We start from the raw sequence: 27591 nt of genomic DNA, 5'->3' as shown, positions 1-27591 counted from the left end.
GGTTTATTGGCTCCTTTGGCATTTGGGGGGCACTTTGCATAGATGGCCCTTTCATGGAACAGAGGGTCTGTGTGGGGCTGGGAGCCCAAGTCAGCTCTTGCAGTCAGAGCCTAGAACATCTGCTGAGGAGACAGAGCTAGAGTTAGAGCTAGACCTGTTAGCAGAGACAGACCTGTTAGCGGAGTGGATAGCTGGGCCAGCAGGTCTGAAGTGACGCCATGGAAGAGCAGGCCAGTAACAGCTGAAGAGCTTCAGAAACTCCCACTTCTAACAAGGTCACTTCCTCTAAGAGGGACTACTGTCGTATCATAGTACACAGCTGTCTCTGCCTGGCTAATATGCAGCATTTGGGGGCATCCACACTACTGGAACAGTAGCCACGGTAAGAGTCCACTGTGCCAGCTTAATTGCACCCAACTGTACAATGAGAACATGGGGATCAGTGTGTTCTGCTACTTCTCTGCTTAGCATTCCTGATACACCTGCTTTACATAGGCACCGTGTGGCACCGTGGTGTGTGCCTGTGCTGCTTGAATCACATTTGGGTATCTACTGGAAGGCTTCTTCAGTACTGTTGTGACACCAACTACACTATGGACTGATCCCTGTCAGAAGGTAACAAAGGGGCAAGGGACAGCATTTCCAGCCTAAGCCCTGGAATGTGTGCGGCATCAAACTGGTTTGCATTTGTGAGCAGGAGCACAAATGCTGAACAACAGATATTCCATCAGCAAACAGAAATTGTGACTGACTTTAAAGAAAATGGGCTTCCCTTGGTCTTGGGAACACAAGACTCAGCAGTATAGAAACAGAAATGGTTGCAGGTGGAGGAAGCACTTTTATCAGAGTCAGGAAAGCATGAATCACACAAAATCTTCAGCTTTTCCTCCCTTCTCTCTCCTGAGCTCTCTGCACCTCTGCTCGAGCAGTGATGGCAGCAGTGTGGAGAACACAGCCTCAGGGAACAACCGAAGTCCAGGATCCCTAGCAAAGGTTATGAGAAACTATGACTTCCTTTAGAAAAAGAAGGGGGGGAAATGAGAGTGCCCAAGATCTTAGGAGAGGGCTGGTGCAGGCCTGGGGTGTAGTAAGTTCTGTAGCTTGTCTAGATTCACCATGCCAAGTGGGGAGGTTTCTTGGGTCAGAATATATTACAGGACAGCATCTCCACCCTCCCCTTGAGGTCTCAGAATGTCCACTGACTGTGGCTTCAGTGGTCCTTGAACATAAATTTGGTAACATGAAGAGTAGCAGATGCTGGCATGGTAAGATTACAAATGTGTATCAGAAGAATTATTTCATGGGTAACAGAAAATACAACATATAAAGGAATGAGTTAATACCACGAGAATGCCATTAGCCAAATTCAGGATGTGGATCATTCTACAGGACAAGTAACCTGGCTTTTTTGGGGAAACAGAAGCATAGGAGAGCCAGGGTGACACCATTTTAAAGTCAACTCCATTTTTCAACTAGCAAGGCATATTCCTTGCCAGTCACAACCCATGGTTCTAAGAGGTTTACAGCTGAACAAACAACTTAATAATGCCTGCAAGAACAAACACCTATGACAGACAACAGAATGTCCACATGTCCTGACATCACATTACAATATATGCTTTTAAGATTATTATAGTCGTGCTTTGATATACTAACTAAAATGCCACGGATAACTTTCTTCAAATCAACAAAGTACTAAATTTTGTCATGCTGTCAGAGCACCCACACATAGACATTAACTTAGCTTTTATATAGATTAAACCCCTATATTAGAAGAGTTTACAACAGAGACGGTGCATTCCTCCTTTTGCTTTCTGAGGACACCTACTCTGTATCTGAGTAACTTTCAATAAACGATGTCCTTCTCACTGTACTCTGTGACTCACCTTTAACTCCTTCCTGTGCAAGATCCAAGAATACTCTTTTGGGGTCGGGATCAGGACCCGTTTTTCTGGTAACAGTTTCTCCAACAAATCAAAGGCTCGAGAAAAAAAAAAAAAAAACATAGGTAGGGTGGGTGGTATGTTATAGAAGAACAGAGAATAAAGAGACATAAGAAGCAATTGCAATGTGTGGACCTTCTCTAGATTCTGTTTCAGACAGACCAGTGGAAAAAGACAAGAGAGAGATTTGAATATGCATTGAGTATTTAGCAAAATTAGAGAACTGTTGTTAATTTTGTTAGTGTGAGAATAGCATGGCTTTATGTTTTTTAAAAACCCTATTCTGTGAAAGAATGCATGCTGAACTATTTAACTGTGAGATGAGTTTATAATGATATAAATGATGTGATAAATAAATCAATGGAGGAGAGGAGGCAAAATCTCCCCTGCAGAAGAACTCCAAACAAGGTAGGTAAATACTTTGTCCTTAAAGGGAGAGCATTAACTCCCTCTTCTGCAAGTGTGAATTCTTGATATGATGTAATGAAAATGATACTTCACTTGTGGCTTTCCTCCCCCAAATCCATAACCCCTACTTATTATGAAAACAAAATAAAACACCGAATTCTAACAGAGGAACATTCTATAAAATACCTAACTAGTATTCCTCAATAACGTCTAGGTCTTCAAAAACAAGGAAAAATCTGAGGAATTGTCACAGCCAAGAGGAGCCTAAGGAGGCATGACAACTCCATGTAATAGGGTATCTTGAATGGGACCTTGGAGGAGAAAAATATTATTCGGTAAAACCCAAGGACACCTGAATAATGTATGGTTTTTGGTTAAAAATAATGCATCAATATTGGTTCAATAATTGTAAGAAATGAACCATACTAATGCTAGATGTCAATAACAGGAGAAACAACTTCTCAATTTTCCTGTAGTTAAAACTCTTCTGAAACTGAAGTCTATTTTTTAAAATTCTCCTGGAAAAAAGTGGAAACATATGAAACATGATGGACAAATGTTAATAATTATTGAATGTGATGATGGATAATGAGAAGTCATTATATAATTCTGTTTTTGTGTATTTCAAGTTTTCTAAAATGGAAAGTTTGAGGCTGGGCACAGTGGCTCAAACCTATAATCCCAGCACTTTGGGAGGCCAAGAGTTCAAGACCAGCCTGGGCAACGTAGCGAGACCCTGTCTCTACTAAAAACAGAAAAATTAGCCAGGTGTAGTGGGTTTGCACCTGTAGTCCTAGCTACTAAGGAGACTGAGGTGAGAGGATCACTTGAGCCCAGGAGGCCAAGACTGCAGTGAGCCGTGATCATGTCATTGTACTCCAGTCTAGGTGACAGAGTGAAACCTTGTCTCCAAAAAAAAAAAAAAAAGTTTGAACAAGAAATAAAGAAATATGGAGTTAAAGATAAGAAGAAGTTATTTAAAGCATTAGAGTAGCTGCTTCTTTTTAAAATTATGGTTAAAAAATATATAATAAAATTTACCATTTTGCCATTTTTAAGTGTACAGTTCTGTGACATTAAGTATATTCATGCTATGTAACCATCACCACCCTCCATCTCCAGAACTTTTTCATCTTCCCAAACTAAATGCTATGTCTATTAAGCAACAACTCCTCATTCTCTCCTCCTCCCAGCCCCTGGTAACCTCCATTCTACATTTTGTCTATGAATCTTACTAAACTAGTTGAATCATATAAGTGGATTCATACAATATTTTTCCTTTTCGGTCTGATTTATTTAATCTAGCTTCATGTCTTCAAGGTTCATACATATTATCGGAAAATAATTTCCTTCCTTCTTCTGAAAAATATCCCATTGTATGGATCTACTACATTTTGTTCATCCCTCGATGCATATATACTCTGTTGCTTCTACCTTTTGGCAGTTGCGAATAATGTTGTTATAAACATGATGTACAAATATTTGCTTGGTCTCTGCTTTAACTTCTTTTGGGTATGTCCAGAAGAGGAACTGCTAGATCATATGTCAATTCAATGTTTAATTTTTTGAAGAATAAAAAGTGGCCGCTTCTACAAAACAGAAATTTTCAGATTAGGAGATGTGGGATAGGGAAAAATTCCTGTCTCTGAAAACTTAGAGAAAATGTAGAGTTTTCACTATAAGCTTTGTAGAACCACTTTTAAATAAAAATGAAGTATTCACTAACACTCATTTTGTGCTAGGTACTGGAGATACATGGAGGGAGCCCTCAGTCCTCTGGGGAAAGAAGCTGGTTAAAGAACAGTGTGATCACAGGTGCAACACAGAGAAGACTCCAGGGTCAAGCACAGAAAATAGCCATCGAGGGAGATGCTTTGCACGCAATGCAGAAGTGCCCTACAGGAGGTGACGTGGGAGTGAAGGAGGAAAAGATGACATTCTAAGTTGGAGAATTGGAAGATTAAACTTGGAATGATGTCAGCACTGAGATTCTGGGATCATACTGTGCAACTGGCCCCATCTCAGCACTAACACTGTGAAATCTTACCTTTCTTGTGTCTTCAAATGGTGGCCCTATATTTAGCTTCTATATCTTTCTTTGACTGAATCTCAATACTAAAATTGGTTCTAATTCCAGGGGAGGTGTTTCTCTGAGTCCTCTCTTTTGAATCTCATAGCCTAACATTTTCTCTTCATCTTGAAGACCACATTCAGGAGGGACCCTAGGAACCCCGTATCTCAGCATGTGAGGCTTCAGGCCAAGGGGAGCTAATTTGATTCTGAAAGATCTTATCTGCCTCCAGCGCCCTAAGGTCCTGAGGAAATGTCCAGCACCCTTGTGGAAATTCAAGTGTCTCCATACAGGATTATATGTCTTGGAGATTATGTGTAAGAAAAGCTTTAGAGATAGGTGTGTCTCAGTGATGCTGTGCAGAGTAACCTGTGGCCAAAGTCAATTCAGAAAATGCTTTTGACTCTATATTTCTCAAAAATATAAGTCTTAAAATTTGGATATTTATGGGAAAATATTACATAATTGAAGGGATAAATATAAGTATGCCAATCAGCCAAAAACACTGCATATGTTTAATGCAGATTCAAGTTTTCCCTCAAAAACTGTTAATAAACTAACAGTGCAACTTACAAATGACAAAAAGAGCTCGGATGTTTTAAAAAACTTTCCAAGTGTCTGGTCCTGGTACTTTACATTTATGCTACCTCCTAATCCTTATAATAGGTCAAAGCTCAAGGGTTCAGATGTAACACTAGGAATTAGAAAGGTTAATAAAAGTGACATGTCCAAGACTACGCTTCTAGTACTTATAGTTCACTGATGGAGAGAACATTAAAATCTGTTGGGCCTTCACTTAAAAACAAATAATATTTGTGTTATAGAAGCAAGACCTTTTTACTCACAAGTTAATAGTTTTTTTTTTCTTTGGTTGGAATAAATTTATTTCATCTGTCTGTAAACAAAGTGTTTAATAGTTACGGTATTTTTTTAAATGCATATTAAATCAGATGAGTTATGACTGTATCCCAGATGTAACAAAGTGCAGGGAAAGAAATGGACAAATCAGCAACAAGATTTGTTTTTAAATCTGTACATCATCCACAAGGCCCAAACAATGGAAGCAAATACTAGAACGTCCCTAAAGTAGTGCCATTCGAAGGAAACCCTTAATAGGTCAGTTAAAATCCATCTCACAATAGCAACAGTTCATTTTAGCAATGGTATGGCACTGAATACATATGAAAAAAATTCATCACAGGACAGCCAAGTCTACAATAATACAACCTCATATAAAAACTCAAGCTGCAAATAAAAATTGGTCCTATGAAGAACAAACTGGAGACACTCCAGATGGTTATGTTGGGATACCTAATGTCCATAATGGCAACCTTTTACAATTTTACTAAAGAGTAGAGCTGGTGTGCCAAGAAAAAGACAGGAACAAAAATCTGAGCTATTGCAATGATGGAATGTCCTCGGGGATTCAATCAGTATGGTTACTGTAAGGTCATGGGAGGAAGTGCTTTCTGCTCTTGTTTTGCCATTGCACTCTTCATATGTCCTGTAGACACTATGAATAAAGGTTTGTCTCTACTCAAGTACAACAACAATACTAAAAGCAAACTACTGCAGCTCTCAATAGCTCATCAACAAAAGGGATATTAACTGGTTTAAAAAAAACAGGCACTGCATAAAAAAAGATGGAAGCAAACTAAATGCCTATGTGCGAAGGGAGAGGGGGGCGGGAAAAAGAGAAGAGTGAAGGAAAGATGCATGCACTTTTTCCTCCCAACCATGCGCTACAAAAGGAAGACTAAATGAGCCAAGTAAATGCTCAAAATGCTGAAAATACATTAATCAGAGATTGTACAACCGGCACCTTGCTTAATATTAACATATTTTAGTAATCAATGTTCCATTAATTGCTAAGACAAAGTGATGCCCAACTTGGCATGCCCCCTCCCCCCAGTTTCAAGGTATCATGCAAATCATTATTGTGCTGCAATTATGTTGCCAGATAAGGGTTGGTTACATACAGTGGTTAACATACAAATGATCCATTGGGCAAAGAGGAATCATGACATTAGAAAATAGGTAAAGAAAAATTAGCTACCATCTATAGTTTGGTAGCACTGTGACCACAATTAGGGTTGTTGATGAAGACAGTTGCTAGGTAGATGGGGAGAGGCTGCTTACACATCAGACCTCCTCAGGTATAAAGCAAATTCATATGCTTTCTTGTTAAGTGTGCCTCCGTGGACACCTTCCTTTCCCATGACTATAACCAGTGCTCTTCCAGCTCTGCTGACAGCAACATTGTATGTTGGCTCCCCACCTTGACTCTTTGTCCGGATGTCCATTGTGCAGTCACCATCGACGTATAGACTATCTCTGATCACTGAGCATTTCTTCGCGCCAAGAGTCAAACCGTTGGTAAAGAAACCTTCCCAGTCTTTTCCTACAATCATATCTATTTCTATTGGCATAATGCTCTGAAAGATGCCCCCGGCTGCCCGGACGTATTTGGCATCGCCATAGCCGACAATGGCGGCCTCCTGACAGCAGCCATTGCACATTAGATTATCCAGGTAGCTCTGCCAACTGGCCATCTTCGAGCCCTTTGCACTGCAGTGCAGACCGCCACAAGTTAACAGTTTTAAAGAAAAGATTCAATATGTAAATTTATCTGGAAAGGCCAGGGGAGGGGTGAGGTTGGCTAGAGATATGATTAATTCAGAGACTCAAATTTGTCATCAGAGCTCTGTATTTCTAAAGAAGATAGTCAATATCAGCTTATCAGCTCCAGCTTCTCTATTATCCTATCTTAACAGCTTCAGCAGAAAAATAGACATCTTTCTCACAATGTTCGCAAATAAAGAACCAGAGAAGATGACCTTTGGACTAATACCTGGTGTTAGGGAGATATGGTACAGTGTGGGAAACCCTGACTGGTCAGGGCTGGGTCATGTTATTTCCTCATCCCCTGGCCCATCATATTATTTCTTAAGTTATTTAAAGTCACGGCTATTATTTTTATTTTAGTTGACATAATTGTACATATTAATATAGTACAGTGTGATATTTTGATACATGAATACAATGTGTAATAAGCAAATCAGGGTATTTAGCACACTCATCACATCAAACGTTTACCATTTCTTTATGATGGAAACATTCAAAATCAAATCAAAAAGATAATCCACCACAATCAAATGGGTTTCATACCAGGGAAGCAGGGATGGTTGAACACACACAAGTCAATAAATGTGACACACCACATAAACATAATTGAAAACAAAAATCACATGATCATCTCAATAGATGCAAAAAAAAAGCATTCAACAAAATCTGGCATCCCTTTATGATTAAAGCTCTCAGCAAAATCGGCATACAAGGAACATACCTCAATGTAATAAAAGCTATTTATGACAAACCGACAGCCAACATAATACTGAATGAGGAAAAGTTGAGGGTATTCCCTCTGAGAACTGGAAAAAGACAAGGATGCCCACTCTCACCACTTCTGTTCAACACAGTCCTGGAAGTCCTAGCCAGAGCGATCAGACAAGAGAGAGAAATAAAGGGCATCCAAATATGTAAAGAAGAAGCCAAACTGTCACTGTTTGCTGATATGACTGTATACCTAGAAAACTCTAAGGACTCCTCCAAAAACCTCCTAAAACTCATAAAAGAATTCTGCAACATTTCCGGATACAAAATTAATGTACACAAATCAGTAGCTCTCCTATACTCCAACAGCGACCAGGCTGAGAATCAAATTGAGAACTCAATCCCTTTTTCAATAGCTGCAAACAAAACAAAACAAAACAAAACAAAACCACTTAGAAATATACCTAACCTAAGGAGGTGAAAGACCTCTACAAGGAAAACTACAAAACACTGCTGAAACAGGCCGGGTGTGGTGGCTCACGCCTGTAATCCCAGCACTTTGGGAGACCGAGGTGGGCAGATCACGAGGTCAGGAGATGGAGACTATCCTGGCTAACACGGTGAAACCCCATCTCTACTAAAAATACAAAAATTAGCCGGGCATGGTGGCAGGCACCTGTAGTCCCAGCTACTTGGAAGGCTGAGGCAGGAGAATGGCGTGAACCCGGGAGGTGGAGCTTGCAGTGAGCCGAGATGGCGCCGCTGCACTCCAGCCAGGGTGACAGAGCGAGACCCCATCTCAAAAAAACAAAAAACAAAACAAAAAAAACACTGCTGAAACAAATCACAGATGACACAAGCAAATGGAAACACATCCCATGCTCACGGATGGGTAGAATCAATATTGTGAGAATTACCATACTACCAAAAGAAATCTATAAATTCAATGCAATTCCCATCAAAATACCACCAACATTTTTCACAAAACTAGAAAAAACAATCCTAAAATTCATATAAAACCCAAAAAGAGCCTGCATAGCCAAAGCAAGACTAAGCAAAAAGAACAAACCTGGAGGCATCACATTACCTGATTTCAAACTATTCTATAAGGCCATAGTCACCAAAACAGCATGGTACTGGTATGAAAATGGGCCCATAGATCAATGGAACAGAATAGAGAACCCAGAAATAAACCCAAATACTTACAGCCAACTGATCTTCAACAACGCAAACAAAAACATAAAGTGGAGAAAGGACACCTTATTCAACAAATGGTGCTGGGATAATTGGCTAGTCACATGTAGGACAATGAAACTGAATCCTCATCTCCCACCTTATACAAAAATCAATCAAGATGGATCAAGGACTTAAATCTAAGACCTGAAACTACAAAAATTCTGGAAGATGACATCGAAAAAAACCTCCTAGACATTGGCTTAGGCAAGGATTTCATGACCAAGAATCCAAAAGCAAAATGCAATAAAAACAAAGATAAATAGCTGGGACCCAATGAAACTAAAGAGCTTTTGCATGGCAAAAGAACAATCAGCAGGCCAGGCGTGGTGGCTCAAGTCTGTAATCCCAGCACTTTGGGAGGCCAAGGCAGGAGGATCACAAGGTCAGGAGATCGAGACCATCCTGGCTAACATGGTGAAACCCTGTCTCTACTAAAAATACAAAAAATTAGCCAGGAGCGGTGGCAGGCACCTGTAGTCCCAGCTACTCAGGAGGCTGAGGCAGGAGAATGGTGTGAACCTGCGAGGCGGAGCATGCAGTGAGTTGAGATCACGCCACTGCACTCCAGCCTGGGCAACAGAGCGAGACTCTTGTCTCGAAAAAAAAAAAAAAAAAAGAAAACAGTCAACAGAGTAAACAGACAACCCACAGAGTGGGAAAAAATCTTCACGATCTACGCATCTGACAAAGGACTAATATTCAGAATCTACAACAAACTCAAACAAATTAGCAAGAAAAAAAAACAATCTCATCAAAAAGTGGGCTAAGGACATGAATAGACAATTCTCGAAAGAAGATACACAGCTGGCCAAGAAACATGAAAAAATGCTCAACATCACTAATGATCAGGGAAATGCAAATCAAAACTACAATGTGATACCACCTTACATCTGCAAGAATAGCCATAATCAAAAAATAATAAATGTTGGCATGGATGCGGTGAACAGGGAACACTTTTACACTGCTGATGGGAATGTAAACTAGTACAACCACTATGGAAAACAAGGTGGAGTTGTTTTTAAAGAACTGAAAGTTGAACTACCATTTGATCCAGCAATCCCACAATCCCATAATGGGTATCTGCCCAGAGGAAAAGAAGTTATTATACGAAAAAGATACTTGCACACACGTTTATAGCAGCACAATTCACAATTGCAAAAATGTGGAACCAACCCAAATGCCCATCAATCAATGAGCGGATAAACTGTCATATATATATACATATATATGTATATATACACAGACACACATATATATATGCATATATATATATATGAGATGGAATACTACTCAGTCATAAAAAGGAATGAATTAATGGCATTCATAATAACCTGGATGAGATTAAAGATTATCATTCCAAGTGAAGTAACTCAGGAATGGAAAACCAAACATCATATGTTCTCACTCATAAGTGGGAGCAAAACTATGAGGATACAAAGGCACAAGAATGACATAATGGACTCCGGGGACTCGGGGAAAGGGAGGGAATAAGGTGAGGGACAAAGAACTACAAATTGGTCTCAGTGTATACTGCTTGGGTGATGGGTACACATTTGCTCTTTTTAAAATCATACTACTATTTTGCTGTTGTTTGAGTTTCTTGTAAATTCGAGCTATTAATCCCTTATCAGATGAATACTTTGCAAATACTTTCATTCTCTAAGTTGCTGTTTTATCTCAGTTGATTGTTTTCGTTGCTGTACAGGAAATTTTTAGTTTGATGTAGTCCTATTCACATATTTGGCTTCTCTTGCCTGTGCTTTCAAGGTCTTAATCATAAAATCTTTGCTGCATCCAACACCCTAAAGTGTTTTCTATATGTTTTCTTCCAGTAGTTTCATAATTTTGGGTCTTGCATTTAAGTTCTTAATTCATTTTCAGTTGATTTTTGTAAATGGTGAGAGATAGCGGTTCATACTTCCTAATATGGATATCCAGTTTCCCCAGCATCATTTATTGAAGACACTGTCCTTTTCCCAGTATATGTTCTTGGCGATTTTATTGAAAATAAATTGAGTGGCTGGGCGCGGTGGCTCACACCTGTAATCCCAGCATTTTGGGAGGCTGAGGCAGGCGGATCACGAGGTCAGGAGTTTGAGACCAGCCTGACCAACATGGTGAAACCCTGTCTCTACTAAAAATACAAAAATTAGCCGGGCGTGGTGGCACACAACTGTCATCCCAGCTACCCAGGAGGCTGAGGCAGGAGAATCGCTTGAACCCAGTAGGTGGAGGTTGCAGTGAGCCAAGATCGTGCCACTGAGCCCCAGCCTGGGCGACAGAGCGAGACTCCATCTCCAAAAAAAGAAAAAGAAAAAAAAGAAGAATTGACTGTAAATACATGGATTTATTTCTGGGGTTCTCTATTCTGTCCCACTGGTTTATGTGTCCGTTTTTATGCCAATGCCTTGCTTGCCATTTTTGTTATTATAGCTGTATATTTTGAAGTCAGGTACTTCCAGCTTTGTTATTTTCATCCAAGATTGTTTTGGGTATTCAGGGTCTTTTGTGGTTCCACACAAATTTCAAGATTTCTTTCTCTATTTCTATAAAGAATGACATTGGTATTTTGATAGGGATTGCATTGAATCTGTAGACTGGTTTGGATAGTATGGTCACTTTAACAATATTAATTCTCCCAATCCATGATAATGGAATATCTTTCAATTTTTTGTGTTCTTTTCAATTTGTTTCCTTAGTATTTTATAGTTTTCATTACATACTTGGTTAAATTTATTCCTATGCTTTTTTACAGTTACTATGAATGAGATTTCTTTCTTGATTTTTCAACATTTTGAGTTTGCCTATATGGCCTTTATTGTGTTTAGGTACAATCCATCTATACCTAATTGGTTGGGATTTTTTATCATGAAGTGATATTGAATTTTATCAAATGCTTTTTCTGCATCTGTAGAGATGATAATATTATTTTTGTCTTTCATTCCACTAATATGCTCTATCATGTTTATGGATTTGCATGGAAATTCTACAGTTTTTGTATGTTGACTTTATATTCTGTAAATTTACTGAATTTGTTTATCAGTTCTGAGAGTTTTTTGATGGAGTCTTTAGGTTTGTGTATAAATAAGATTATGTCATCTGCAAACAGTGGCAAATTGACTTCCTCTTTTCCAATTTGGATGCCTTTTATTTCCTCCTTTTGCCTAATTGCTCTGGGTCGGACTTCCAGTACTATGTACTTTTGTTGTTATTGTTGTAATTTTTAAAAAATTTTCTATCCATTTCCATAGGAATCAGTCTAGTACTATGCTAAATTTGGTAAAAGCAGGCATTCTTATCTTGTTCCAAATCTTAGAAGGAAATCTTTCAACTTTTTTTCCATTATGTATGTTGTCGACTATCGAATTGTCATATGCAGCCTTTATTGAATTTAGGTACCTTTCATCTATACCTAGCCAGTTGAGAGTTTTTATCATGAAATGATGTTGAATTTTATCAGTGCTTTTTCCGCATCTAGAGATGATCATTTTATTTTTGTCCTTCATTCTGTTGATATGATCTATCGTTTATTGATTTGCAGATATGTAACCATTCTTGCATCCCTGGAACAAATCCCATTTGATCATGGCATATAATCTTTTTGATGTGTTGTGGATTTAGTTTGCTAGTATTTTGTTAACTTTTGCATCTGTGTTTATCAGTGTATAGTTTTTTATTGTTGTATCCTCGCCTGGTTTTGATAACAAGGTAATGCTTGCTTCCTAGAATAAACTTGAAAGAACTCCTTCCCCTTCAGTTTTTTGGAATAGTTTCAGATGAATTGGTGTCAGTCCCTCTTTAAATGTTTGCTAGCATTGAACAATGAAGGCATCCAGTACTGGGTTTTTCTTTGTTGGGAGACTTTTTATTACTGATTCAAGCTCATTACTCATTATTGATATGTTAAGGTTTTTAATTTCTTCTTGGTTCAAGCTTGGTAGATTTTATGTGTCCAGGTTAAACTTCATTTGCCCTTATAATCTAATGAGACTTATGGGCCACAATTTTGATTTTGGGTAAAGCAGTTTCCATGGCAGTTAGATTTTTTTAAAAAAACTTCTTTCATTGCCCCATCTTTTTTGTTGTTGTTGTTTCAAGTTGGGTTTCTTTTTAACTGAATTGTACAAGCAAAATATCTCCAAGTAGCCTTGAATTCATAATAAATCAATCTTTTGTTTACCAGTCTTGTCTGCTTAATTAGTAAATGTGGGCAGGGAAGAATTTTAACTGTTTTTTTTTTTTTTTTCTTCACCTTTTCCTTTTTTGGCTTTTGCATGGGACAAAAAACAAATTTTTTATGTTGAACAGGCATACCTTATATTATTGCTCTGAGATCAAGATTTTGACCTATTTGGTCTGAGGGCCTAACTTTTATAAACATTTTTTTTCTTTTATGTTACTAATTTTTCAATTAAGTGTTTCATCATTGTACATAGTTATTAGGGAAACCTAAATTTATATTTATAAAAGGTGTCTAGGTGGTTGATTACCATGGAGCTATTGTAATCTGTAAAGTCATTAATTTCAAAGCCTTTAAGACTGTTTTCTTTCCTTGACTGAAATGCCATAAGCAGTGAGTTTTATCTCAACACCTGTAGATATGTCAGCAGGTTCAAAGTAGGCAGAAAAAAAAAAAAAAGAGAGAGAGAGAGAGAGAGAACTTCTACATGTTAACTCTATAATTGCTTGTTTTTAAAAATAATGACCATTTCAGTTCTGAATTTTCCTTCATTTTGCCCATCTACTTATAAATGTGCACAAGAATGGGCCATAATGTATAGCCAGCAGGACTCTTAGAAAATTTGTCATGCCTTAATTGTTAACAACGCCAATCTGTTTATGACTCTTTCAAGAGCAAAGAAAATTATATAAATTCCATCAAGGAATGTTAGGAGTTTTGACCCGTAATCACTGGAAACTGTAGGAGATAATAAATACTTGTTGTTCTGAGCTACTAAATCTTAGGTAATTTGTTATGCAAAAGTAAATAACTAATATAGCTTCAAAAGAGAGGACGAATTATTGCACTTGAATTTTCTTGTGCTCTAAATTTATTATTATTATTACTATTATATTATTATTGAGACAGGGTCTTACTCTGTCACCCAGGCTGGAGTGCAGTGGCATGCTCATGACTCACTGCAGCCGTGACCTCCCAGGCTCAAGTGATCCTCCTACCTCCGCCTATCTAGTACCTGGGCCTACAGGCATGCACCACCATGCCCAGCTAATTTTTCTATTTTTTGTAGAGATGAGGTTTCACCATGTTGCCAAGGCTGGTCTTGAACTCCTGGACTCAAGTGATCCACCTGCCTCGGCCTCCCAAAGTGCTGGAATTATAGGCATGAGCCACCACACTTGGTCCTGAGTGGCTTTTAATTAGCCATCAGTGCCCATTTTGAATGTTTATTTTTGCTCCTGGAAGATTGTCAGGAATAGGCATGGAAAAGGAGTCAAACAAAAATAAACCAAGATAAGAATGTTCACAAATATTTTCACCAAGGCGTGCAGATTGAACAAAATATTAAACTAGGTGTGTGACCAAAAGTGAATTCACCACAAAATAACTTGCCTCACAGACAGTATGTACGTTCTGTAGAAACCAGAGTACTCAATCCAGAAAGGCCCTATTAGAAAAGACCAATAGTCTTTTATCATACAAGAACTATGTATGGTTCTTTACTAAGGGGACTGTATCCAAACCAGATTCCAAATAATATAAGAAAACCTCTACCAAAGGAGGGAGGCTCAGCCTGAGGGAAGACCCCAGGGCAGGAAAGGCCAGCTGTGGAAGCACAGAGCTCAAAGGGCTCGAGTGAGTATGGCACACCAGTTCCAATGATCACTGATTCCTTCTGATAGAGACCTTTTAAACATTTTCTTATTTTTAGAGATGGGGGTTTCCCTACCTTGCCCAGGCTGGCCTCGAACTCCTAGGCTCTGGCAATCCTTCTCCTCAGCCTCTGAGTAACTAGGACTACAGGTGTACACCACTGCACTAGGTTTTGATAGTGACCTTTTCCAAGTCCTGTTTCTGACACCATATCCATCAACAAAAATAGGAACAGAGAAAGGCTCTCTAAAAGAAAAATATTTATTTGGAAATAGAGCATTGCAGTTGGAATAAACTATGTGTGTGTGTGTTTGGGGAGGTAAAGGAAGACAAAGGTTTTCAAAGGGCTACAATAACCACTAACAAGGTTGACATCAGTCCAAGTTTGAACAGGTAGTTGCTGGGCTGATATCCTTATAGAAGTATTTTTGTGTAAAGCTGTTATTGCCCTTGTGCAAGATTGTGATTTTTGTAGTCTTTTGTGATAGTTTTTGTTATCAGGTATATAAGCATAGGAACACTCTATTCATGGACTTCCCAGATCTATTTGTCAAGGTTAAAAAAAATATTAGTGGCTCCATTTTGATTCTGCCAACTTCCACACTAACACAGCAGAATCACACTTCAAACTCTGGATGCAGGTAAGGACAAGCACAGACACAGTTAGCAGTGGGATCCCACCTCAGCTTGCTCCTCTCCCGGCCTTCTGCATACACAGGCCCTTCACCCTCACCCAGTCTCTAGGACATTAGGAAAACCCAGGCACAAATGGGAAGCAGTTGTGATACACAAACCCAAATCTCCACAATCTCCAGCAGGAAGTCTTTCCTGAAGTCTGCAGCCTCGGTGTTTCCTTCAGGAGAACCCCAAGATGTGCAGACTATGACCCTACAACACTCTTCCTCCCAATAACCACAGGGCTCACTTACCCAACTCCTAATTTAGGACTTCATTCTCTCAGTAAAGGTTGTTCTCAGGGGAATATCTGAAAATTACCACCAGCTCCTTCATCTCCCTCCACTCATTCTCCCTGTCACCTCAACACTTGGGAGGTTCTGGCTCCGGAATAGTGGAACCCCTTCATCACTTCCCCACTGTCATCTTCTCTTTTCCCTGTTTCTTCCGTGTGTGTTTCTGAATTATACTATTCCTGTCAGTACATAAAATTGCCTAAAAGTTAAGTATAGCCGAGTTACAGAGCTAACACCTGTGCAATTACCATCCAGATGAAAAACAGAGACCTCTGTCAGCCCCCTCAAGCTCCTTCGCCTCCCCTCAAACAGCACCCATCCCTCTCACACAGATGTCCTGTCCACTAAGCTGACCCCTCCCCACGCCCTCTCCTATCTGACTCCTTCCCCTCTACTCCATTTGGCCTCTTTTCCCTTCCTGTCCTGATTTCCTTCCTATTTTGGCTTCTCCAGGAGCTTCCCTCATGGTCCTAGGCCAAAGCTCCAGGGCGTCTCCTTCCTTCCCCCATCCTGGGATTGGAGAATTCAGAGTTGATTCCTGGGATAAGGCCATTTCATCCTGCGAGCAGCAGAATCTCATCCAGGACACCACATTACATTTAGTCCCATCATGTCTCTTAAGGCTCCTCTGGCTGTGATGATTTCACAGAGTTTCCTTGTTTTTGATGACCTTGACATTTTTTGAGGAGTATTGATCAGGCATATTGTGAAATGTCCTTTGACTTGAATGTGGTCGGGGCTGTGGGTGTTGAGGAGGAACAGCACAGAGATGAAATGCCACTCCCAGCACATCAGGGGTATGCGGCACCCACTTGATTTATCACTGATGATGTCAGCCTTTGTCACCTGCCTAAAGTAGTGTTTCCCAGTCCCCTGTCAAATTCCTCTGTTACTTTTTGCCTTTCCATACTGTTGCCTTTTGAAGGAAGTCATTATGTGCAGCCCACAAATAAGGAATGTTCTGCTACAAAGATTTCATGTAGGTTTTCGTGCAAAGTAACTTTTCTAATTTGTTGGTTAAGTACCTAGGAGTATGATCACTGTGTTGTATGGCGATCATGGTGAGTCCATGTTTGGTAAGTCTATGCTTAGCCTTATAAGAAACTGCCCATATCTTCTAGAGCAGCTGTGCCATTTCCATTCCTGCCAGCAGTGGTTGGGAGTTCCTGTTGCTCTTCATCCTCATCAGCACTTGGTATTACCAGATTTTTGGGTTTTAGTCATTCTAGTAGGTGTGTAATGGTGCATCATTGTTGTTTTTATTTGCATTTCTCTAATGATAAATGACATTGAGGCTCTCCTTATGTGCTCACTTGCCATCTGTAGATCTTCTTTGGTGAGGTGTCTGTTCAGACATTTGCCCATTCTTAAATTGAATAAATTGTTTTCTTATTGTTCAGTTTTAAGGGTTCTCTCTATATTCTAGATACTGATAAGTCCTTTATCAGTTTTGTGATTTGCAAATACTTTCTCCCAGTCTGTGGCCTTTATTGAAATAACAACACACAGTAATGCATAAATACATGGTGTGGGAAAAGAAATGAGAAATTTTTAACTGTGAAGATTTCTGGGTAGATGATCTGAGTGACAAGCAATAGTGGTGGGGGCAGGGGAGCAATGGGAATAACTTATCTTTGCATATTTTATACTATCTTTTGAATTTTCTTGTGTGTGCATTAATAATATTCTCAGCTGAGTACGGTGGCTCATGCCTGTACTCCCAGCACTTTGGGAGGCCGAGGCAGGCAGATCTCGAGGTCAGGAGATCAAAACCATCCTGGCCAACTTGGTGAAACCCGCCTCTGCTAAAAATACAAAAATTAGTTGGGTGTGGCAGCATGCGCCTGCAGTCCCAGCTACCTGGGAGGCTGAGGCAGGAGAATTTCCTGAACCCAGGAGGCGGAGACTGCAGTGAGCCGAGATCACGCCACTGTGCTCCAGCCTGGGTGACAGAACGAGACTCTGTCTCAAATAATAATAATAATAATAATATTCTCAAAAATAAATTACATAAAAATCCCTTACACTTGTGAAACCCTTGACAGATTGTGTCCAGATCATGTGTTAAGACTCAGATTCTGATCCCCTATTCTAGGACCAATGGTATTCTAATTGAACTATTTGTCTTGAAATTTCCATTTCTGGAAAAGGTGGTTAGATGATATGAACCAATCCTCCCGCTGAAAAAGCTGAAAGTGCCATTTAATATGCAAAACTCATTTTCTTAAAGCATCAAATTGCTGAGAAGATGGTAATAAATGTCCGCACCCCACAAAGAAGGGAAAGATGCTGTCTGGCCTCATAGAGAGCAGTGGCCTCAGAAATGGAGAAAAGGCTCTGTAAGATCATTGCCCAGAGCCGAGACACGGGGAACCTGCATGTCCAGCTCTCTGCCCCATTTTCCTCACTTTGTACCCATCTATCTGCCTTCCCTTTTAAAATTTCAAACAAAGCTCTTTATTTCTGATACATATATAATGTATAATATATAACATATATTCACTGTGGAAACATTATAAAATGCTGTCAAAGATAAATGACAAATTAAAAATAACCTGTAAACCTCACACCAGAGATATTTTGTTGCATTTCCTTTTAGTCTGTTTTGTATCCTCCTCCTGCTGCTGCCTGAGTGCTTCTCTCTTTCCGTGGATGAGCATAGACCTCAGTGACTCCAGCCCTCACTTTCCAGATGTCAGTTCATTCTCACACCTCCTGAGGGGGCTACTTCTCACTTTATTTCCCTCCTCACATGCCTCCAATCCTGTCCCACTCCTCACTCTTAGACAATGAGGTTCTTTTTTCACTCAGAAAAAAAAAGGACTCGAGTGAGAAGAGCGTCATCATCCCATGACAACCCTGTCTCCACCTGTCTCCTGGGTCTTCCCACCAGTGATGACGGATGGTCCTCAGCTCCTGTCTAAGGCCACAAGATCCACCCGTCTCCCCTAGATCAGTCTCCCCTCTCCACTGGCTCATTCATTTCTGCATACAAACATGCTGTAATATTTCCCATTAACACAAACAAAACTCAACTGAATAAATAAAAATAAAATCCTAACCAAAAAAAAAAAATCCATTTCCCGGGCTGCCGCTGCAGAGCAGAGCCACCACCGGGGAAGAGCAGCCGCTGCCACCCAGGACTAGGCCCTCAGGGAGGAGGAGGCAAGAAGATGGTGGACGACCCCAGTGCTGCCGACAGGAATGTGGAGATCTGGAAGATGAAGAAGCTCAGTAAAAGCCTGGAGGTGGCCCGCGGCAATGGCACCAGCATGATATCACTGATTATTCCTCCTAAAGACCAGATTTCACAAGTGTCAAAAATGTTAGCAGATGAGTTTGGATCTGCATCTAACATTAAGTCACAAGTAAACTGCCTTTCAGTCCTGGGAGCCATTACATCTGTACAACAAAGACTCAGACTTTATAACAAAGTACCTCCAAATAGTCTGGTTGTTTACTGTGGAACAATAGTAACAGAAGGAGGAAAGGAAAAGAAAGTTAAGGTTGATTTTGAACCTTTCAAACCAATTAATACGTCATACTATTTGTGTGACAACAAAATCCATACAGAGGCTCTTACAGCACTACTTTCAGATGACAGCAAGTTTGGATTCATTGTAATGGATGGTAGTGGTGCACTTTTTGGCACACTCCAAGGAAACACAAAAGAAGTCCTGCAAAAATTCACTGTGGATCTCCCAAAGAAACACGGTAGAGGAGGTCAGTCAGCCTTGTGTTTTGCCCGTTTAAGAATGGAAAAGCGATCTAACAATGTTCAGAAAGTAGCAGAGAACGCTGTGCAGGTGTTTATTTCTGGGGACGAAGGGAAGATTGCTAGTCTAGTTTTAGCTGGATCCGCTGACTTTAAAACTGAACTAAATCACTATGATATGTTTGATCAGAGGTTACAATCGAAAGTTTTAAAATTAGTTGATAGGCCTGGCGCAGTGGCTCACGACTGTAATCCCAGCACTTTGGGAGGCCGAGGTGGGTGGATCATGAGGTCAGGAGATCAAGACCATCCTGGCTAACACGGTGAAACCCTGTCTCTACTAAAAATACAAAAACAGAGGACCCAGAGCAAGATGGCCAAATAGGAACAGCTCCAGTCTCCAGCTCCCAGTGTGAGCGACACAGAAGACGGGTGATTTCTGCATTTTCAACTGAGGTACCAGGTTCATCTCACTGGGGAGTGTCAGACAATCGGTGCTGGTCAGCTGGTGCAGCCCGACCAGCAAGAGCTGAAGCAGGGTGAGGCATCGCCTCACCTGGGAAGTGCAAGGAGGAAGGGAATCCCTTTTCCTGGCCAGGGGAACTGAGACACACAACACCTGGAAAATCGGGTAACTCCCACCCTAATACTGCACTTTACCAAGGGTCTTAGCAAACAGCACACCAGGAGATTATATCCCACACCTGGCCGGAAGGGTCCCACGCCCATGGAGCCTCCCTCATTGCTAGCACAGCAGTCTGTGATCTAACTGCAAGGCAGCAGCAAGGCTGGGGGAGGGGCGCCCGCCATTGCTGAGGCTTAAGTAGGTAAACAAAGCCCCCAGGAAGCTCGAACTGGGTGAAGCCCACAGCAGCTCAAGGAGGCCTGCCCGTCTCTGTAGACTCTACCTCTGGGGACAGTGCACAGCTAAACAAAAAGCAGCAGAAACCTCTGCAGATGCAAATGACCCTGTCTGACAGCTTTGAAGAGAGCAGTGGATCTCCCAACATGGAGGTTGAGATCTGAGAACAGACAGACTGCCTGCTCAAGTGGGTCCCTGACCCCTGAGTAGCCTAACTGGGAGACATCCCCCACTAGGTGCAGACCAACACCCCACACCTCACATGGCGGGGTACACCCCTGAGACGAAGCTTCCAGAGCAAGAATCAGACAAGAATACTTGCTGTTCGGCAATATTCTATCTTCTGCAGCTTCCACTGCTGATACCCAGGCAAACAGGGTCTGGAGTGGACCTCAAGCAATGTCCAACAGACCTACAGCTGAGACTCCTGACTGTTAGAAGGAAAACTAACAAACAGAAAGGACACCCACACCAAAACCCCATCAGTACATCACCATCATCAAAGACTAAGGGCAGATAAAACCACAAAGATGGAGAAAAAGCAGGGTAGAAAAGCTGGAAATTCAGAAAATAAGAGTGCATCTCCCCCTCCAAAGGAACACAGCTCATTGCCTGCAACGGATCAAAGCTGGATGGAGAATGACTTTGACGAGTTGAGAGAAGAAGGCTTCAGTCCATCAAACTTGTCAGAGCTAAAGGAGGAATTACGTACCCAGCGCAAAGAAACTAAAAATCTTGAAAAAAGAATGGAAGAATGGATAACTAGAAAAATCAATGCAGAGAAGGCCATAAAAGAACTGACAGAGATAAAAACCATGACATGAGAAATATGTGACAAATGCACAAGCTTCAGTAAACGACTCGATCAACTGGAAGAAAGAGTATCAGCAATTGAGGATCAAATGAATGAAATGAAGCGAGAAGAAAAGTCTAAAGAAAAAAGAGGAAAAAGAAATGAACAAAGTCTTCAAGAAGTATGGGGTTATGTGAAAAGACCAAATCTACATCTGATTGGGGTGCCTGAAAGTGAGGGGGAAAATGGAACCAAGTTGGTAAACACTCTTCAGGATATCATCCAGGAAAACTTCCCCAACCTAGTAAGGCAGGCCAACATTCAAATTCAGGAAATACAGAGAATGCCACAAAGATACTCCTTGAGAAGAGCAGCTCCGAGACACATAATTGTCAGATTCACCAAAGTTGAAATGAAGGAAAAAATGTTAAGGGCAGCCAGAGAGAAAGGTCAGGTTACCCACAAAGGGAAGCCCATCAGACTAACAGCAGATCTCTCAGCAGAAACTATAAGCCAGAAGAGAGTGGGGGCCAATATTCAACATCCTTAAAGAAAAGAATTTTCAACCCAGAATTTCATATCCAGCCAAACTAAGTTTCATAACTGAAGGAGAAATAAAATCCTTTACAGACAAGCAAATGCTGAGAGATTTTGTCACCACCAGGCCGGCCCTACAAGAGACCCTGAAGGAAGCACTAAACATGGAAAGAACAACTGGTACCAGCCATTGCAAAAACATGCCAAAATGTAAAGACCATCGATGCTAGGAAGAAACTGCATCAACTAACGAGCAAAATAACCAGCTAATATCACAGTGACAGGATCAAGTTCACACATAACAATATTAACCTTAAATGTAAATGGACTAAATGGTCCAATTAAAAGACACAGACTGGCAAATTGGATAAAGAGTCAAGACCCATCAGTGTGCTGTATTCAGGAGACCCATCTCACATGCAGAGACACACATAGGCTCAAAATAAAGGGATGGAGGAAGATCTACCAAGCAAATGGAGACCAAAAAAAAGCAGGGGTTGCAATCCTAGTCTCTGATAAAAACAGACTTTAAACCATCAAAGATCAAAAGAGACAAAGAAGGCCATTACATAATGGTAAACGGATCAATTCAACAGGAACAGCTAACTATCTTAAATATGTATGCACCCAATACAGGAGCACCCAGATTCATAAAGCAAGTCCTTAGAGACTTACAAAGAGACTTAGACTCCCATACAATAATAATGGGAGACTTCAACACCCCACTGTCAACATTAGACAGATCAACAAGACAGAAAGTTAACAAGGATATCCAGAAATTGAACTCAACTCTGCACCAAGCGGACCTAATAGACATCTACAGAACTCTCCACCCCAAATCAACAGAATATACATTCTTCTCAGCACCACATCACACTTATTCCAAAACTGACCACATAATTGGAAGTAAAGCACTCCTCAGCAAATGTACAAGAACAGAAATTATAACAAACTGTCTCTCAGACAGTGCAATCAAACTAGAACTCAGGACTAAGAAACTCAATCAAAACCGCTCAACTACATGGAAACTGAATAACCTGCTCCTGAATGACTACTGGGTCCATAAAGAAATGAAGGCAGAAATAAAGATGTTCTTTGAAACCAATGAGAACAAAGATACAACATATCAGAATCTCTGGGACACATTTAAAGCAGTGTGTAGAGGGAAATTTATAGCACTAAATGCCCACAAGAGAAAGCTGGAAAGATCTAAAATTGACACTCTAACATCACAATTGAAAGAACTACAGAAGCAAGAGCAACCACATTCAAAAGCTAGCAGAAGGCAAGAAATAACTAAGATCAGAGCAGAACTGAAGGAGATAGAGACACAAAAAACCCTCCAAAAAATCAAAGAATCCAGGAGCTGGTTTTTTGAAAAGATCAACAAAATTGATAGACTGCTAGCAAGACTAATAAAGAAGAAAAGAGAGAAGAATCAAATAGATGTAATAAAAAATGATAAAGGGGATATCACCACCGACCCCACAGAAATACAAACTACCATCAGAGAATACTATAAACACCTCTATGCAAATAAACTAGAAAATCTAGAAGAAATGGATAATTTCCTGGACACTTACACTCTCCCAAGACTAAACCAGGAAGGAGTTGAATCCCTGAATAGACCAAAAGCAGGCTCTGAAATTGAGGCAATAATTAATAGCCTACCAACCAAAAAAAGTCCAGGACCAGACGGATTCACAGCTGAATTCTACCAGAGGTACAAGAAGGAGCTGGTACCATTCCTTCTGAAACTATTCCAATCAATAGAAAAAGAGGGAATCCTCTCTAACTCATTTTATGAGGCCAACATCAGCCTGATACCAAAGCCTGGCAGAGACACAACAAAAAAAGAGAATTTTAGACCAATATTCCTGACGAACATTGATGCAAAAATCCTCAATAAAATACTGGCAAACCGAATCCAGCAGCACATCAAAAAGCTTATCCACCATGATAAAGTGGGCTTCATCCATGGGATGCAAGGCTGGTTCAACATATGCAAATCAATAAATGTAATCCAGCATATAAACGGAACCAAAGACAAAAACCACATGATTATCTCAATAGATGCAGAAAAGGCCTTTGTCAAAATTCAACAGCCCTTCATGCTAAAAACTCTCAATAAATTCGGTATTGATGGAATGTATCTCAAAATAATAAGAGCTATTTATGACAAACCCACAGTCAATATCATACTGAATGGGCAAATACTGGAAGCATTCCCTTTGAAAACTGGCACAAGACAGGGATGCCCTCTCTCACCACTCCTATTCAACATAGTGTTGGAAGTTCTGGCTAGGGCAATCAGGCAAGAGAAAGTAATAAAGGGTATTCAGTTAGGAAAAGAAGAAGTCAAATTGTCCCTGTTTGCAGAGGACATGATTGTATATTTAGAAAACCCCATCGTCTCAGCCCCAAATCTCCTTAAGCTGATAAGCAACTTCAGCAAAGTCTCAGGATACGAAATTAATGTGCAAAAATCACAAGCATTCTTATACACCAGTAACAGACAGAGAGCCAAATCATGAATGAACTTTCATTCACAACTGCTTCAAAGAGAATAAAATACCTAGGAATCCAACTTACAAGGGATGTAAAGGACCTCTTCAAGGAGAACTACAAACCACTGCTCAGTGAAATAAAAGAGGACACAAACAAATGGAAGAACATACCATGCTCATGGATACGAAGAATCAATATTGTGAAAATGGCCATACTGCCCAAGGTAATTTATAGATTCAATACTATCCCCATCAAGCTACCAATGACTTTCTTCACAGAATTGGAAAAAACTGCTTTAAAGTTCATATGGAACCAAAAAAGAGCCCACATTGCCAAGACAATCCTAAGTCAAAAGAACAAAGCTGGAGGCATCACGCTACCTGACTTCAAACTATACTACAAGGCTACAGTAACCAAAACAGCATGGTACTGGTACCAAAACAGAGATATCAACCAATGGAACAGAACAGAGTCCTCAGAAATAATACCACACATCTACAGCCATCTGATCTTTGACAAACCTGACAAAAACAAGAAATGGGGAAAGGATTTCCTATTTAATAAATGGTGCTGGGAAAATTGGCTAGCCATAAGTAGAAAGCTAAAACTGGATCCTTTCCTTACTCCTTATACGAAAATTAATTCAAGATGGATTAGAGACTTAAATGTTAGACCTAATACCATAAGAACCCTAGAAGAAAACCTAGGTAATATCATTCAGGACATAGGCATGGGCAAGGACTTCATGTCTAAAACACCAAAAGCAATGGCAACAAAAGCCAAAATTGACAAATGGGATCTAATTAAACTAAAGAGCTTCTGCACAGCAAAAGAAACTACCATCAGAGTGAACAGGCAACCTACAGAATGGGAGAAAATTTTTGCAATCTACTCATCTGACAAAGGGCTAATAACCAGAACCTACAAAGAACTCAAACAAATTTACAAGAAAAAAACAAACAACCCCATCAAAAAGTAGGCAAAGGATATGAACAGACATTTCTCAAAAGAAGACATGCATACAGCCAACAGACACATGAAAAATTGCTCGTCATCACTGGCCATCAGAGAAATGCAAATCAAAACCACAATGAGATACCATCTCACACCAGTTAGAATGGCAATCATTAAAAAGTCAGGAAACAACAGGTGCTGGAGACAATGTGGAGAAATAGGAACACTTTTACACTGTTGGTGGGATTGCAAACTAGTTCAACCATTGTGGAAAACAGTATGGCGATTCCTCAAGGATCTATAACTAGAAATACCATATGACCCAGCCATACCATTACTGGGTATATACCCAAAGGATTATAAATCATGCTGCTATGAAGACACATGCACACGTATGTTTATTGCGGCACTATTCACAATAGCAAAGACTTGGAATCAACCCAAATGTCCATCAGTGACAGACTGGATTAAAAAAATGTGGCACATATACACCATGGAATACTATGCAGCCATAAAAAAGGATGAGTTTGTGCCCTTTGTAGGGACATGGATGCAGCTGGAAACCATCATTCTCAGCAAACTATTGCAAGAACAGAAAACCAAACACTGCATGTTCTCACTCATAGGTGGGAATTGTACAATGAGATCACTTGGACTCGGGAAGGGGAACATCACACACCGGGGCCTATTATGGGGGGGGCGGGGGCGATGGCATTGGAAGTTATACCTGATGTACATGACGAGTTGATGGGTGCTGACGAGTTGATGGGTGCAGCACACCAACATGGGGCAAGTATACATATGTAACAAACCTGCACATTGTGCACATGTACCCTAGGACTTAAGAGTATAATAAATATATATATATATATATATATATATATATATATATATATATATATATATATATACAAAAACAAAATCAGCCGAGCGCGGTGGCGGACGCCTGTCGTCCCAACTACTCAGGAGGCTGAGGCAGGAGAATGGCGTGAACCCAGGAAGCGGAGCTTGCAGTGAGCCAAGATGGCGCCACTGCACTCCAGCCCGGGCAACAGTGCGAGACTCTGTCTCAAAAAAAAAAAAAAAAAAAAAAAAAAAGGTTGATATATCCTATAGTGGTGAAAATTGATTCAACCAAGCTGTTGAGTTATCTACTGAATTCCTCTCCAAAGTGAAATTTATTCAAAAGAAGAAATTAATAGGATGATACATTGATGAAATCAGCCAGGACACAGGCAGGTACTGTTTTGGCGTTGAAGATACACTAAAGGCTTTGGAAATGGGAGCTGCAGAAATTTTAATAGCCTATGAAAATCTGAATATAATGGGATACGTTCTTCATTGCCAAGGCACAGAAGAGGAGAAAATTCTCTGTCTAACTCCAGAGCAAGAAAAGGATAAATCTCATTTCACAGACAAAGAGACCGGACGGGAACATGAGCTTATCAAGAGCATGCCCCTGTTGGAATGGTTTGCTAACAACTATAAAAAAGTTGGAGTTACGTTGGAAATTGTCACATATAAATCACAAGAAGAGTCTCAGTTTGTGAAAGGATTTGGTGGAATTGGAGGTTTCTTGCGGTACCAAGTAGATTTCCAAAGAATGGAATACCAAGAAGGAGACGATGAAGTTTTTTACCTTGATGACTACTAAGTAGTCGACATGGGTCCGGCAAAACAGTGCCTCACTCTCCAGCATCCAACCCAAGAAGCATACTCATGGTGGAATCCAAACAGATCCTTGCCTTACAACTGGAACATTTCCAGAACTTAATCCATGAGCACTGGATATTGAAAAGAAAACTGAAACAAAACCAGACCCAGCCCTACACTTTGGTTTGTGATGGTGTCAGCCCAGCAGCCTACCACTAAATTCCTAAATGCCACTTTGGACTAATTTTAAAAAGAATCCCAGTTTTTACTTTTACTCAATGGTGAAATTGGCTGCTCTTGTATTTTATTTAAAAAATGATTTTTTTAACCTTTATACAAAGAAGCAAAAATACTTTAACTGCTGTAAACCTTCAAAAGTTAATAGAAGTGAGATCATACTGGTTTCTTATTTTGATTGGAGAGAAATTAAATTGCTGCATTTCGCAGTGACCCATTTACATGGCATTCTCAGCTTAGACTGCCTGAGAAGAAATATATGTGGTGAAATGTCGGAACCATTTCTCTCTTGGTCTCTGTTTAATGTTGAAAGGGTGAGCTAATAGGAGGCAATTTCAACTTCACTCCCTCACGCTACCCCTTCCCCCTCCAGGCTGGCCATTTCAAGGATGCAAATTGCATTGCAAAATCAAACTGAATAATGAAGCATTTGGGCCAGTGCACTGTTTACTTCCATCTGTTTGCAGACACATTTGTGCCTGGTGTTTGGGAGCTCTTTGTATCAATGTTCTGAAAAGGGTCCCTATAACCTTAACC

General features: G+C 40.2%; 2 pseudogenes; one reads left to right on the top strand and one right to left on the bottom strand.

Moving 5' to 3' along the window:
• Window positions 1–5277: 5277 nt before the first annotated feature.
• On the bottom strand, window positions 5278–7033 carry LOC102116008 (profilin-2 pseudogene; annotated as a pseudogene).
• An 11885-nt stretch (window positions 7034–18918) lies between these two features.
• LOC102146794 (eukaryotic peptide chain release factor subunit 1-like) lies at window positions 18919–26818 on the top strand (annotated as a pseudogene).
• The last annotated feature ends 773 nt before the right edge of the window (window positions 26819–27591 follow it).

Source organism: Macaca fascicularis, chromosome 4, assembly GCF_037993035.2.
Source record: "Macaca fascicularis isolate 582-1 chromosome 4, T2T-MFA8v1.1".
Classification (NCBI taxonomy): Eukaryota; Metazoa; Chordata; class Mammalia; order Primates; family Cercopithecidae; genus Macaca; species Macaca fascicularis.
This window is presented reverse-complemented; position numbering and strand designations above follow the sequence as displayed.